Genomic DNA, 15,274 nt, shown 5'->3' on the forward strand with positions numbered 1-15,274 from the left:
TATTTATGATCCTCTAATTGTCGAAAAATAAAAATTCGCATATCTGCAATGACGGGAAATTAATAAAAAAATAAAGAAAATACGCCGATAACAAAGCGGTACCCTAATTTGGATAAATTGGAATGCGCCAAGCGGGGGGATTTTGAAGTCGTTTTCAATTGAGTTTCGTAGTCTGCTTGGATACAAAGTAAGTCTTTCGAAAATGTATTTTTTTGATCTTCTAATCTAATGTGATCTACATAAATATTTAATATTCCTATATTACAGCATTCCGGTAAAATATTACTAAAACACAAGACTCCAGAAACTGATCCTTATATAACAATATATAATAATTTGTTATCGTTTTCTTAATTTTTAAATTTACATATAAACTGCACCAGTAGGAGTACCTCCATCAAATGTTAAATAAGGTTGAAATCTTATATCTTGACTTTAAGATTAATACGAACGAAACATTATTAGATAGTTTATAACTAGTTGTAGCATATGTGCCATTTACATTTTAAATTAAACAAATTGTAATACCAGACAAAGAAGTTTTAGAATAACCTGGAAGGAAAGTTTTAACTCACCTGTCGTACTTTCTAGACCTGGCTCCATCCAACTACCGTTTTTAATGTCTATAGATAATTAAGATTATATATATTAAAAATTATTAATTTTCGTACTTATAGCCTTATACCTTTCATCTGCTTTGGATACTGTTCATTAAATTGTATTTTATTTCCAGTCGGATTATTAGATACTGTTCCTCGTTACACATTCACATACTTTGAGCTAACTCAATATTTCGGCTGTTCGAATTAACGTGTTTCTTCTTGGGATGATATAGTGATCCCAATAGAGTGTCCGCTGACAATATGACAATTAGATTATCAAAAAATGTATATGTTTTTGGGAATCTTAAAATTGTACTATTTTAAATATTGGATATTCATGAGAACGGTAATGTTGCTCAGTCATCCAATTGTTATTTAAAAGAACCGGCTCATATAGAAAAGGCGAATAAAGTGGTATATTAAAGCGTATTATTTAATACATAGTATGGTCTAACAAAACCAGCTACCAAGTAAATTGTAAAAACGAATGTTTGTTGTAACATCATGAAAACGTTATTTTTATTTCAGAAAAATAATATACCTTAAATTTAGAACCTTTTTATGTTATTTTAATTAATATCATAAAGTACACAGACTCAGTCTTCTCTTCGCTTTCTATTGTAAAACAGTGAAAACTTGTTGTTCAACTTATTAAATATATGTACTTATTTAATATATCCCGAATATAGACTCATGGCGTATTTAACATTTCCAGAAAATAAAAAAAGTCTTAAATATAACTTTTACATAATAAATTAATTAAGTCACCAAATTAAAAAAGCAGTGCCAATCAACAAAAATATTATATTTAGTAATAAATAATACAATATTTGCCACTAGAACTAGTACAGGGTGAACTTAATTTTAATATCGATGAACCAAAATTATTTCATTGTTTTTTAATTAATTACATTTTACATTCGATGTTCTTAGTACAATCTTAATTTACAAATTAATTTATACTACTGTTCTGTTGTTCTTGCATTAAATATACTTAAGCTAAAGTTAACTATACACTTATGCACTAAACAGGTTCGTGTGGCTGGGTTCGCTTCAATCTTCTTATTTCCTGCGTGTTTTCCTGTAGCTGTATTGCTTGCACGTTGCTGTGATTTAGCAACGTTATTTCATGTTTTAGAAGAAATCTTGGATCACTTCCTGTATCCATTTAATTCTGAGGTCATGGTGAGTTTAATTTCCCACTAACCAGTACAGTGACTTGACTTTGAGTCTAATCTGCTCTTCTTTCTGCCTAACCAGATGTTTCTTGTTTAATCTACCATTGAGATATATTCTGAGGTATATAACAGATTCTGCTTGAGGAATCGGGCATCAAGTAATATAACTAATTTTTTGCTAATTCACTGCAACGCAATATTAACATTTTTTAAAATTATTTAATTAATATATTGTTACTAGTCGTTTCCATCTAACCTACAATTTGTCTTTATGCTAACTTAAATCTAGATATATAACTAGGAGGACCCATCGGCCCTAACTCAGTCTCTGGTGAAATAATGTTTATATATGTCACTGCTGCATTTTTTAATATATGCACCTCACTGCCCAACACTACACAAGATCAGTTGGTTCTTTTGAGTCTGTATCCTGTTCTGGTGGTATCCAAAAGTTGCAATATTTCAATATTAGTATGAGAATGGAATCTTTCCTCATGCCCCCTTGCAATTCTCTTAATTTCTTGACCGACTGTGGGTATCTAAAGGTCTCAATGTAGGTCATCAGTCCTATAGTATTTGGGTGCACCCACAATACCTCTCAGGACTTTGTTCTGAAAAATTTGTATTTTATTAATGTTACTCTTTGCAGAACATCCCCATAATTGAACTCCGTATGTCCATATAAGTTTCAATATTTGCTTATATAACAGCAATTTATTATGATAATTGTGATTTTCTTCTAATTAGCCAGTACATTTTCCTCTATTTCAATTCCAGTTCTTTTCTTTTCTTCTGTATATGTTCTTTCCAGCAAAGTTTTGCATCGAGATTCATTCCGAGATATTTAGCGTTGTTGCTATATGGGATGAGTGTTATTTAATTTTATTGGTGCTTGTACGGTCTGTTTATAGGTGAACTGCGCGTGTACAGATTTACTTTCATTAATTATTATTTTCCAAGCTTGTGTCCAATTAATTATATTGTCACTTGCCTGTTGTAATTTTCATGAGGCTTCTTCACTATTGCCCCCGATAGCTATAATCGCAATATCATCAGCAAATGTAGCCATCGTGATTTTTTCCATTTGTGCAAAATTAACATGAGACAATTTTGGAACTATTAAGCTGTATATTCCAGTCTCTAATCCATTTGTAGATCTTGTTGACTGATGCTTGTACTTTTTCTATAGTCAATTATTTCAATATTATACATGGATGGCATTGCAAAATTTTGAAGCATTTTGTATTTCGTCTTCTTTGTGATCCTCCCAGTACACTATATATGTGGTCTTTCCTTTACTAAATGTCTGAGTTAGATATATTACACAATATAACGCCCCTTTGTAACTTATTTTAAGAAGACATAAATATTTTAGTATATTTAAATAATAACTGTTGACTTAAATTATTCTTATTTAGTGCTCTTTAATAATAATGCTTCTACAGATGGTAGACAAAATATTATGAACACCATATAATAAAGTATATATTGCTGCATATTCTTATTAAAGTAATGAACATTAAAAATAATTGTGAATAGAACTTAAAACTACCGCGATAAAAATGACACCCGAACTCAACAATTGTTTGAATAAAACTAGTTTCAATAAAACTAGTCAATAAAAAAAGCTCCACAAAGCCAATATGCGTGGAAGGCTTGGTATTGCAATATACTTTATAACGGAAGCCGTTAAGATACGAAAAAATGGTGCAAAGATCAAAAAACTGAGACACTTTATGATAAAAGGAATATGGTATAGCCCAATTAATGATCATTTATATTGTTTCCTACAAAAGGTCGAGTTTATGTAAGGGGAACCCCAAAATAAACCTACAATGCGGATTACTACAATCCTACAATCAAACATGAAGAAAGCTGCATTAAGTTATCTGACATTAGAATATCTAACACCCTCAATGATTTGCTGCCACACACTATGCGAAGATAATGCGCCAATACATATAGCCAAAAAGGTTCAGTCTTCGTTTGAGATATACCAAAATACCATCAAAAATCTTACCTGGCCAGCTCAATTTCCAAACTTTAGAAAAATTGTACCTTTATGAGGACTTTTAGAGCGAAAACTGAGGCGTAGATTGCCATCACCAATACCATTGAAATAACTGATCAATTGATTAATTTTTGGTACAATAATAGAACAGCATTCCATTGGAAACATAACATATACAAATCTAAAAAGAATTGCAGCTGTTGCAAATTACAAGAAGAAAGCAAATGGTATCTCAACATCGTATCAATAAATAATTATTTGATATATCTTAGATGTTCAATTATCTTGTTAATTTCGTATGTATTTGCTTGAGCATTTTATAGCACAGCTACATATTTAGAGAGATTGCTGTAGTAATTGGATATATTTTTAAAATAAAATATTTACCACAATGTATCAATATATAGAAAGTAAAGAAATCAAATAGCATTTTAATCTATTGAATTCTAATAGGGCATACATCGAAGACTATAGATGTTCCGAATGTAACATAGAAACTAGCGTTGGGAACTATCGACTGAAAACAGTCGAAACAGTCGATAGTCGTAAAAACAGTCGAAACAGTCGATAGTGAAATAACTAACGACTGAAAATCGTAATTACTATTTTCAGTCAAATGCACGGTTCGACTGGTTTTTTTTTCCATTCGTGATGTTAGACGGAAATATACGAATCCTTTCGGAGATAATTGCTTGGGTAGTTAATTTTAACTGTGGTTATATTTTCCAACGGTGGTATAAGAGAGACGGAGATGTATAAATTCCTTCACGAACTAACTTTAAAAAAGAGAAGGAAAAAATAATTACTGAATACTATTATAATAATTATACATAACATGCAATTTATAATTTAATTTTAAATAAAGTAGAGTTACTTTTATATTTGAATGTTCTGTGGATCTGTAAAAAGGAATGGAATTTTTCAATGGAATGGAATAATACCCCACAAATGCTTTATTGTATTTTAATGTGATAATTTCTATTTTTAGATAATATACTATAATAAATATAGACAATACAATAGAAATTAAACAAAATCTAAAAACTAAAGATGTACAATAATCATAAATACTATATAAACATATATCTAATCATAAAAAAAACGAATCCATGACATAAGTAAAAATGATCTGAATGAAATGATATAAATGATTTATTTATTATTGAGCGGAAATATGTTTTAACAAAAAACGATAGCGTAATCGAAATATTACCTATTATTGCCATAAAAACCGTCAAAATATTTTACTTACATAATATTTTATTACATTAACAATCTTGAAAAATATTGTACCAATATGCTATAGTATAAATGTACAATATATTGCTATTTACAAGCAAACTACCTTAAAAAAAATCATAAAAGTACATATATTACAAATAAATCAATTTACGCATAATATGGGTACATACTTGTCAAGGTCGCGGCTAGTACGACAGAGCCAGAACAACAAAAATCAGTCGAATGAAACAAGTTGAACCAAAAATAGTAACTAAAAGTACGACTGAAACAGTCGACAGTAAATAATAACAAAATCAGGCGGACTGAAAATAGCAACTCAAACAGTCGATAGTAAAGAGTAGTTAATTACCAAACAGTCGATAGTCAATTTCAGTCGATAGTTCCCAACACTAATATAAACCAATTGGTTAGACTGTTATATGTACTGAGATATTGTAGAGATCAGTTAGGAAAATACAGTTTTACGACGAACTTGTGTAAAAATTTCGATTTCTGATTCTACTTCATTTCTGTCTTGTTTCCCGATACAGCTTACATACTACTTATAACAAGCCATACATAGCTTATCAGGACAGACCTAACTGTTATACCCTCCAAATAATCTTGAATAATGAAAAATAACATCACCAACATATTTTACACCTGTTGGGAATCAATTTATGTAAAAAATGTCGATTTTTCGTTGTATTATACGTTATAATCCTTTGAATATTTCATTTCAAAATTCTCAGATATCAGTCTTAGTGATAACTTATTCTAATAGCAGAATTCACGCATAGCCTCAATATTTACCATGACAACATAGCAATCGAAATTATTAATGGTTTAGCATAAAAGATTTTTTTTAGAAAAGGAAATCTTTAATTCCCAATAATAGTGCCGCAAGAGTCAAATTATATGATGAACATGATTTCAAATATATAGATACACTACTTGAACACAGTCTTCGTATTTAATTCGTAAATTGATTATTTATAGAACTCTATTTACTCCGATGCTATTTCATATTTTTTTAAATTTTACTCCCAAAACGTATTTATTTAATTGCTAAAGGCCAGCAGACAGTAAAAAAGTTACCGTTTTGTTTACATCTCAAAAAGTATCGGAAAAGAAGTAGTCTCTACGAACTTATGCAAATGTATACGACCTGTTAAGCGTTTTATTTATCGAGACGTATATCTCATGGCGACAACAAAAGGTCGACCGATAAAATTCTAATTTCCTTCGGAATACGAAAGACCCGGGCTTAGCCGCAAAAGTAATTAAATGTTAACTAAGTGGATTTAACGGGATTTTCGTCTTAATTTCGTTTTTCTGTCTTTTGATAACTAATTATTTTTAATTAATTATTTTTAAAGCCCGACGGAAAAGTTTAGGGTTGGCTGGTGCTCCGTAACCAACAGGCTGTAGAAGTTTCGCAATTAAACTTTTGCGAAATGCCCCATCTATAGGTTTTGCCAGGTACTACAAGTTATTAAATCAGGAATAAAATCGGACGAAATGGAACAACGAAAATGGAAGGGCGAGGGGAGATAATTTTAATACTTTTGTTCTCAATTTTATTATCAATGTTAAATGTTTTCTAATATGAATACTGCTGTATTGTAAATTTGCTAATTTTTGTGCATTGGAAATAGATTTCTGCAACCGAGGAATTCATATGAATAGTGAAATAAATCATAAAAGCATAATGAAGTTTAAATCAATTAATTAAATCAGAAGAAGTAACCAGAAAACTGCAACACGCAAGTAATAATATAAATAAATGGACCCAGACAATAAAAGTCAACGAGAGTAAATCAGTGCTTATTAATTTTACCTACAACCAAACTATTCATACATCAATAAAAATGAATAATATTATTATCCCATACAAAACGAAAACAAAAGAACTCGAATTAAGAGACAAAAAAATGTAGTGGTTATTTGGAAGAAGATAAATGTTCCGTATAAAATAAGTTGCTGCTATACAAGCAGACACTAAAACCTACATGGACCTACGGAATTCAGATATGTGGATGTTCTAGGAGAAGTAACATCAATATAATCAAGTATTTCGGAATAAATCAGCGTTGGGAAGTAACGTAAATGCACCCAGATTCTATAGGAACTACGACTTACCCCGACGCTTTTGGATTTTAACTGTCATAGAAGACAACAAGAAGTGATTAGAAACAAGATATGAGGAAAGACTCCACTCCCATGTTAATACCAAAGTGCTGCAACTCTTGGACAACACTGAACTAGGACACACACTCAAAAGAACCAAACCATGTGATCTTGTCTAGTTGTGTTTATTACTAACCTTTATTTTATTTTATTACAGACTAACTTAGATAAGTAACTAGTTTTTAAGTTACTGTAGAGACAAATTGTAAGTTGGCAACAACTAGTTGTAATATCTTAATAAATTTTTTAAAAAATGCGTTGAAAACTCTGCTTTGATACGTTTGATTGATTAATTGAATCTACCCCTGCGATGAGGCTGATTACGTTTCAATAGATACATTAGGTTTTAATGGAGAGTCTGCAGGTATAATTTATTTTCATTTTGTTTCTGTTAGCGAACTTTCTCCTCCTAGGAGTATATATTATTATATTATGTAAATACAACATACAGGGCAATATTACACCTCATCTAATTATATTTTGCATTTCTTGTAGAGTGAATAAATTAATGTATTCGCTCACATGATCACATGATATACAGCTGCGAACTGGTAATGCTAAAGATTATTAAGATTTTCCTGTATAGTGGTATTAACTTCATTGGACTCATTTCAAGTTAAATACATTAAACTATTGTAACATTATAGTTAAATTATTGCAAGTAATTAGTTGTTAGTTCACATCACATGAGACATAGGATAAAGTACAAAGTAGTAGACAAAAGATAGTAATAGAGGGCAAATTATGGATAAGCTATCTAAAAGGGTGAAATGAAAAGTGTAATAAATAAGCATAGAACGATGTAACTTTATTTACAAATTTAATAAAGTAAATTTGTAAATATTTTGTAGTATTGTTAAATATTAAAGAGTATAACGATTTATGTTATAAAATATATAACTAAATGGCATTTTGTTATTTCATATTTATATCAATGACTTTGATTATTTATTTTATAGGTTTAAATTTTGAAAAATCAATAATCTTTAAAAAGCTTAATAAGTATTAGTTCTTGATATTTTAGTATGTTTTAATCTATAAACATTTGCTATATTTATTAATGTTATATATCTAATATATTCCTTTTTTTCTATATTTTAAAGTCTCCTTTTACCAACTAGGGGTTTATTTGGACTGGATCTACAATTTTACGTTTCGAACCACGAGCCTACCGACTGGCGAGTGACCAACTTAGAAATCATCCCAGAGGATATCCTGTCTTGTCCAGCCTGGTTACTGGCGTGACTGGAATTATTTTCCTTTTCAGATTTTGCACTCTTGCCTAGGACAATCACAATTATTAAGCAATAACAAAAATAAATTTACGACCATGCCCCAGCAGGATTCGAACCCGTAACAATCGCAACAGTAGGTAGACCGTCGTGTCGCATTTAGCACTGCGCCAGCCAAGCCGGCTCTGAAAACTTACCAAAACTTGGTAAAATATCATTTAAAAATTATTCTCTTTACTTTGTTTTGAGGGAAACACGATTAACTTTATAAATTATCGCCCAATAGCAATCACTAGTACATAATACATCATTATACATAACCAAATTTTTACAATTTTTATGCTAATATAAATTACGCTTGTTAACTTCAATATAAACTATTAAAACCTTAATTACTTTACAAAAAAAACAAATACAAGTACATTATACCAAAAGTTTATAGCCGATTACATCTGGTAATTCACAGACGACATATGCCAAGAAAAACATAAAATTAACTCCACAGTCTGCGGAAAACTGCGCGCGATCGTTAATCAGAAATGTTCAAGCGAATGTTTAATTAGAATTTGTCGGTCCAAGTATGGTTCTTTCTTTTTTTTTCTCCTGCCGCACTGGGATTTTCCGCGAAACTTTAAATTTCTCGGTCTCGGTAATTAAGGTGATCAGTACCTAATAAAGTTACCGCCTGAAAAGTTTCAGTTTTGTACGAAAGTTCGTTGGTGAGTTTAAGTAATAATGAGGTTTTCTTAATAATGACGTTCAACCTAACTGAGTTTCGGCCAAACTTGCAATTTAATCAAGCGAAATTGTTTGATGGAGGGTAAAAACTGAATTATTTATAAAGAATTATTGAACTATATATAATTTGATTGTCGTGTTTTTATACAAACACGACAATCAAAGTATAAGCATTAAACGACAAAATATCATGAGGGAACCCTTAACTTTTAGTAATTTAAAATTTACGAGTATGATAACTATGACGCAATATTTTATTTCTAAATTAGTACGAGTACAAAAACATCTTAATGGAAAATATTGATTTTTCTGTTGAATATATTTCACTGTATTATACAAGATCAAATGATCCTTATTCTTTAAAAAATGTGTCCACCTTGAGTGTTATCCAAGACTACGCAAGTGTATTAACCCCCATGGAGCATCTCCTCACGTGAATTTGAGATTCTCTTGACTTCCTGGATGACAGCTGGTTGCTTAAGGTCTCGATGTAAAAAGTCATTCCTATAGTTTTTGGGTACCTCTAATATACCTCTTAAGACTTTGTTCTGCAGTGTATGTATTTTAATTATATTACTTTTCGCGGAACATAACTGATTTCACTTATATATATTTAAAAATTGATTTTATAATATGGTTGTAACTATATAACTTACTGTATACTTCTATAATCAAAAATAACAGAACCTTGAAGGCATACACTAGGGCATGAAGCATGCTTTTTCAGCAATTTTTAGAGAATCCAGCAGACTAATTAGCTTCTAGACTGCTGGAGATAATCTTGTCCCTTGTGATATATATCCTTGATATTGGTATGCTTCTATAATCATCATTATAATTTTAATATATCATTGATTTATCATGGATCACTCCCCTAGCTGTTTGTTGTGGAGATTTTTAAGTTGCATGATATTAATACCATCAAGAGCTGATGCTTTTTGCTATGTAAACCATTAATTATTTTTAGAGAAGCTAAATAATCACTTAGAAAATGTAAAGACGAATGCATTATTTTGGAATAAATACTGTGTTTTGCAGAATATGTATCTTATTTATTCATTTCAAGACCTATATAGATTTCATAACTTACTTATACAGCAGAAATTTACTCTACGAGGATAACTGAGATTTTCTTTCAGATCTTTTCTTTCCCTTTTAATGTGTCATTAAAAATACATTTTGGTATTCAATATGCTCACTTAAAAATTCAAGCTACTTGTTTCAATTATTTTATTTATAGATTATATCCGGCAAATCTGGATGAATAACAAAATACACTTCCGGGTCCGATCAAAATTAATTTACCACGTATTTTTTTTAAATATAAGCACAGCCAGAAATCTCAAAATACCTATAACTAAATATAACACAATACCTATATATAATATAATAATATAATGGATGTGACGGATCCTTGATACACTGATGCACATAAGCCTTTTTTACAATTTCTCAAGTCTCATTTGAATGGGTTCTGTTCCATCTCCAATGAATACAGTAGCATAAAGCTTTCTGAAAGCTTAGTCTTGAAAAGTGCATACGCAATTTTTTGTAATTTGAAATATGGAACTTCATACAAAAGATTTATCACGCCATCAAATAAGGTTCCAAAGGATACTAGTGAATGTCTCCTAGTTATTTACTAAGTATTCTCGAAAAACAGAATTTCTTGCAAAGCGCAAAACCTTACTGCGGTGAAAGATAAATTAAAACAATTTAACATTACCAGCACAGATTTATTAATTAAAAAAATCCGAACATCCCGAAATTAAATGGAAACATAACTACGCTTACTATATAAACTAAAGATAATAAGTACTCCTAGGAAAAAGCATTCATAACAGAACAAAATAAATGACAATCAATTATCAGAATTGTCCACAATAGGGAATAAAACGAAAGTATTATATAACTAACAAAGTCAACATTATACTCTATATATTTATGATGAAATAACACCAAACTGTTCTTTATAAATGTTATGAGAAAATATATTATTTATTCACAATAATTAACTCACTTTTGTGTGTTAAAATACTGCAACAAAAAAATATGTATAAAAATTTAGACTGAAAAATAATATATTTTGCTGAAAAATAATAAATTAAGCAACCAGAAGGAGTCGTCAGATCAATGACACAAAATATATAAGCAGAAATTTTAGGCTCTGGCCGACGCGCTGCCAGCTCCAAAGTAATATGCTACATTATCTATCTACATAAATAAACTACGGACGCATAAGTTTTAAGATCACAATCTGACAACGTAGCTCAAATACCGCTAAATGCTATATTTATTATGAAAAATAATATAGTTTGCTGTTATGTTAATAAGAATAAGAATTTAAATAGAAGATAAAATTTTGTATAATTTAAACTACTATTCTACTTTAAGTTATAATATGTAAAATGGTATTTAAAAAAATTATTAATTTACTTGAAAATATTATTTTATTTAATGGAAAGTAGAGGCAACTTGTTGAAAGGTGATACAAAGCGAGTCTGTGGGTAAAACCAGACCAACGCGTCTCACTCGTTCACCATTCAGGTAGACAAAAAAACAGACGGCCAGATAGCTTGGGCCATATTATATAACACCTCCTTTATAAAGAAATGGCCACGGAGATGTATGTGGCCGTTATTCCGTCTAGATAGCTTATAGATACTCTGATATTATGTCTGAGTATCGCTGGTACCTTCGTCCGCCAGTTTGCCTTTGAAGATCTTCGAAATGGCACTGTTTCTAACTTGGAATTCTACCCTTCTACCCTCTATAGAATGATTTCCCAGCTCTTCTTCTGGTTAGACTATGCTAATTCATAGCCGCTTTTGGTGGCCTTACACCTTGAAGTATGATGCATGTTCCAGGAATATATAGACTAGGGGTGTTTTTCAAAGATTGAATATTTCTAATTTGGAATAGTTAATAACTAGGTACCTTTGACCACCTTCAATCCACCTTTTGTGGCCTTACAGCTTCAGCTGGAGTAGTCCTCCACTTCACTAGACCAAGAAACGCTTGGAGTAAATCCCGAACGATTGCCAGTCCAACGTCAACCCGTGTTCTTTTCATGATAATTAAATTGATTCAAGCTAATTAAATGAATTCAAAAAAAATCTTTATGATCTCCCCGGAATCTTACCGATTGCGCCAGTTATAATTAATGAAAGAGTTTTAACGAAAAAAAAATTACTTAAAAACTGATATATTCATAGGAAGAAGAATCGATTGGTTAATAAGCCATACAAAGCGACACTGGGGATAAAAACAGACTAACCCCTTCTCATTCGTTCACCATCGAGATAGTCAAAAATGGTCTCCAGATAGTCTGGATCGTATTTCGTAACATATATACATATTTATTTTGTACTAATCTGTCAATGAACTCATCTAGAACCGTTGGGCTGATTTTTATGAAATACATCGAATATAGAAACATATGGCAAGATATCTAACGGCTCTCCTCTCTTGCCAATTTACAATTTTTTAGATGAAAAAATGTTGAAGAACTTATGCTAATTTTTGAGGGAATAATACATTTCAACAATATACTTATTTTATCAAGACAAAATCTACCGCGTTCGCTAGTAGTATTATAAATTATTAAATCATATCTTAAAATACTATCAAAAACATGACAAAAACTATTTAGTTTTATGACATTTATTTTTGTTAAACATATTCGCACAAATAATTTAAAATAGCTGATCTAAAACAACATAAGCAACATGTATCGTATCTTTGACAATTGGCATGATATTACTTGCGGTATCTTGCAACATTGGCCATAGGGTTTTTGTATTCTTTCTCTAAAAAATCAAAATAGAATTATTAAAAATATAAGTATGAATATATTCGTTTTTGATAGAATGCTTAGAGTGAGCATTGATCAAGTTAGAAATTTTATAATCAAAATCGCTCCTTGCTATGAACAGTGTTCTTTTATTTATTAAAGAAAGTCGTATAAACTAATTTAAGAAAAAATAAAATAATAAACTCAATATATTGTTGACCTCCAAGAATTTGAACTGCCTCTTGATTTAACGAATTTTATTTCGAATTTGAGGCCTCCGTTCAAAATATTCCAGTTCAATTGATACAGAAGATGTAAGTAAATTTTCAGGACACGTTATAAAATATATAGAAGCATACTAGGTTCTAATTAAATTAAAACAAAATTCAGATAGACTTCAGATTAATAATCAGACTCACATACAATGTCTATTTTGGAAAAATAACAATGACAGGATGCCTACATTTGTATCATAGCAAAGAATTTGCCATAAATAATCCAATTCTCCGTAAAGCATATTTTAAGTTATAAGCCACTCAAGTTGTATTTTGCCACACTATGGATTTATGAATTTTATGCACAAAAAAGTTATCATTGTTAGTTTTGTTTCAATTGGCCAATATCGTGTGATTCAATATCAGTACACTTCACAATCATCAATAACAAATTATCTTTAAAAACTAAATGATCCATGAAATAGTAAAATTTGTGAAAATATTTGGATAATAGTTATTTTTCTAACATGTGATATCACTACATAGTATAAAACAAAGTCGCCTTTTCTGTCCCTATATCCCTATGTGCGCTTAAATTTTTAAAACTACGCAACAGATTTTGATGCGGTTTTTTTCAATAGATAGAGTGATTCAAGAGGAAGGTTTATATGTATAATACATGCATAATATACTAAGGCAACATTGCTAATTTTAGAGGTCTCTAACGTGATGTCGTAAATTAACCTATTTTTTTAGGCTTATTTAGCAATTAGCAAAAACGCTGCCTAACCCTACGAGTTAGATCAAATTAATGTACTACAGTATTGTACACCATAAAAAGGTCTACAAAAATTCCGCGATGGTATATGTTTATCTTTTAGGGATAACCCACATTAACCATTTTTATTGTTTACTTTTTACGTGAGAAAATGGCTTATTTACGAAGCTATTTTAAGCAATACGGCATTAATCCTTATCGAATTAAGTACCTTAAATACAGTGTGCAATTAATATAGATCAATATGGTTCGTTACAGCATGTAAATTAAACAAATATTTTCGGAGATATTGCAAATTTAAAATTTGCGTTTAAAAATGTGTAATGTAATAAAAATTGTATGAATTTAGATATTCCAAAGATAGCAAGAAATCTTCATAGTAAGTATAGGGGAAGAGGAATTGTTTTACTCCAAATTTAATGCGTGCAGGCCAAGGGCAGTAATGAATGAACCAAAAATACTGGATCGATCATGTTTTCATTGAGTGACATAGGCATATATATTTTATGCCCGTGCAAAGTCGGAGCGGGCCGCTATGTTGTTATATACAACGTTCATATTTTTTCTGTAGTGTATTTAATTTAGTATCAGCATTGCACCCGTGCGAAGCCGGGGCGAGTCGCTAGTATGGAAATAAATTGATATTTCTATAAATTGTTTAAATAATTAAATTCAAATGTTGAACGTGCATTTATAAACCAAATTAACATTTTTCTTTAATTTCGGAAATATTAATCTGTATCTCAAAAATATAATTCTTCTAAATCATCAAGGTCACCGAAATTGTTCAAGAAACGAAAGGAGAATTAACAACATGTACATATAGTGATAGATACAATATTTGTATACTGAATACTTAAATAAAGACTTTCAACAGACAACTAACTCAGAGACTATTGGTTTTTACAGTTATTTAAAAAATATACCACGAAAAAAAAAATTGACCAAACAATTATTTATTTTAAGATACTATGTATCAAGATATTAATCTAATAAAAGACGTATTGATGAGTGTATGTTGACGATCAGAGTAAAGTCAAATTTCTTACTTTATTTCCTAATAAAGAATGATAACTTATTACCATACTAATTATGAATAAATCTTACGTATACTTACAAACTTTCTATAAGACCTCTTCCATTTTATTTTAATAGTGGATCCAGGTAGTGAATATATATAACCTATTATTACTATTACATATAACACTATCAGTATTATGTAGGACACTTTTCTTATAGTGGATTCGTGCTCTTGTATACTGTTCACAATTGATAATGTTGGGAAATATTGTGCCACGCTGGCTACTTCCATATTG

The sequence above is a fragment of the Rhynchophorus ferrugineus genome, unplaced genomic scaffold (genome assembly GCF_030347505.1).
Source record: "Rhynchophorus ferrugineus isolate W39M unplaced genomic scaffold, kcgeb_rfMv2 rfM2, whole genome shotgun sequence".
Lineage (NCBI taxonomy): Eukaryota > Metazoa > Arthropoda > Insecta > Coleoptera > Curculionidae > Rhynchophorus > Rhynchophorus ferrugineus.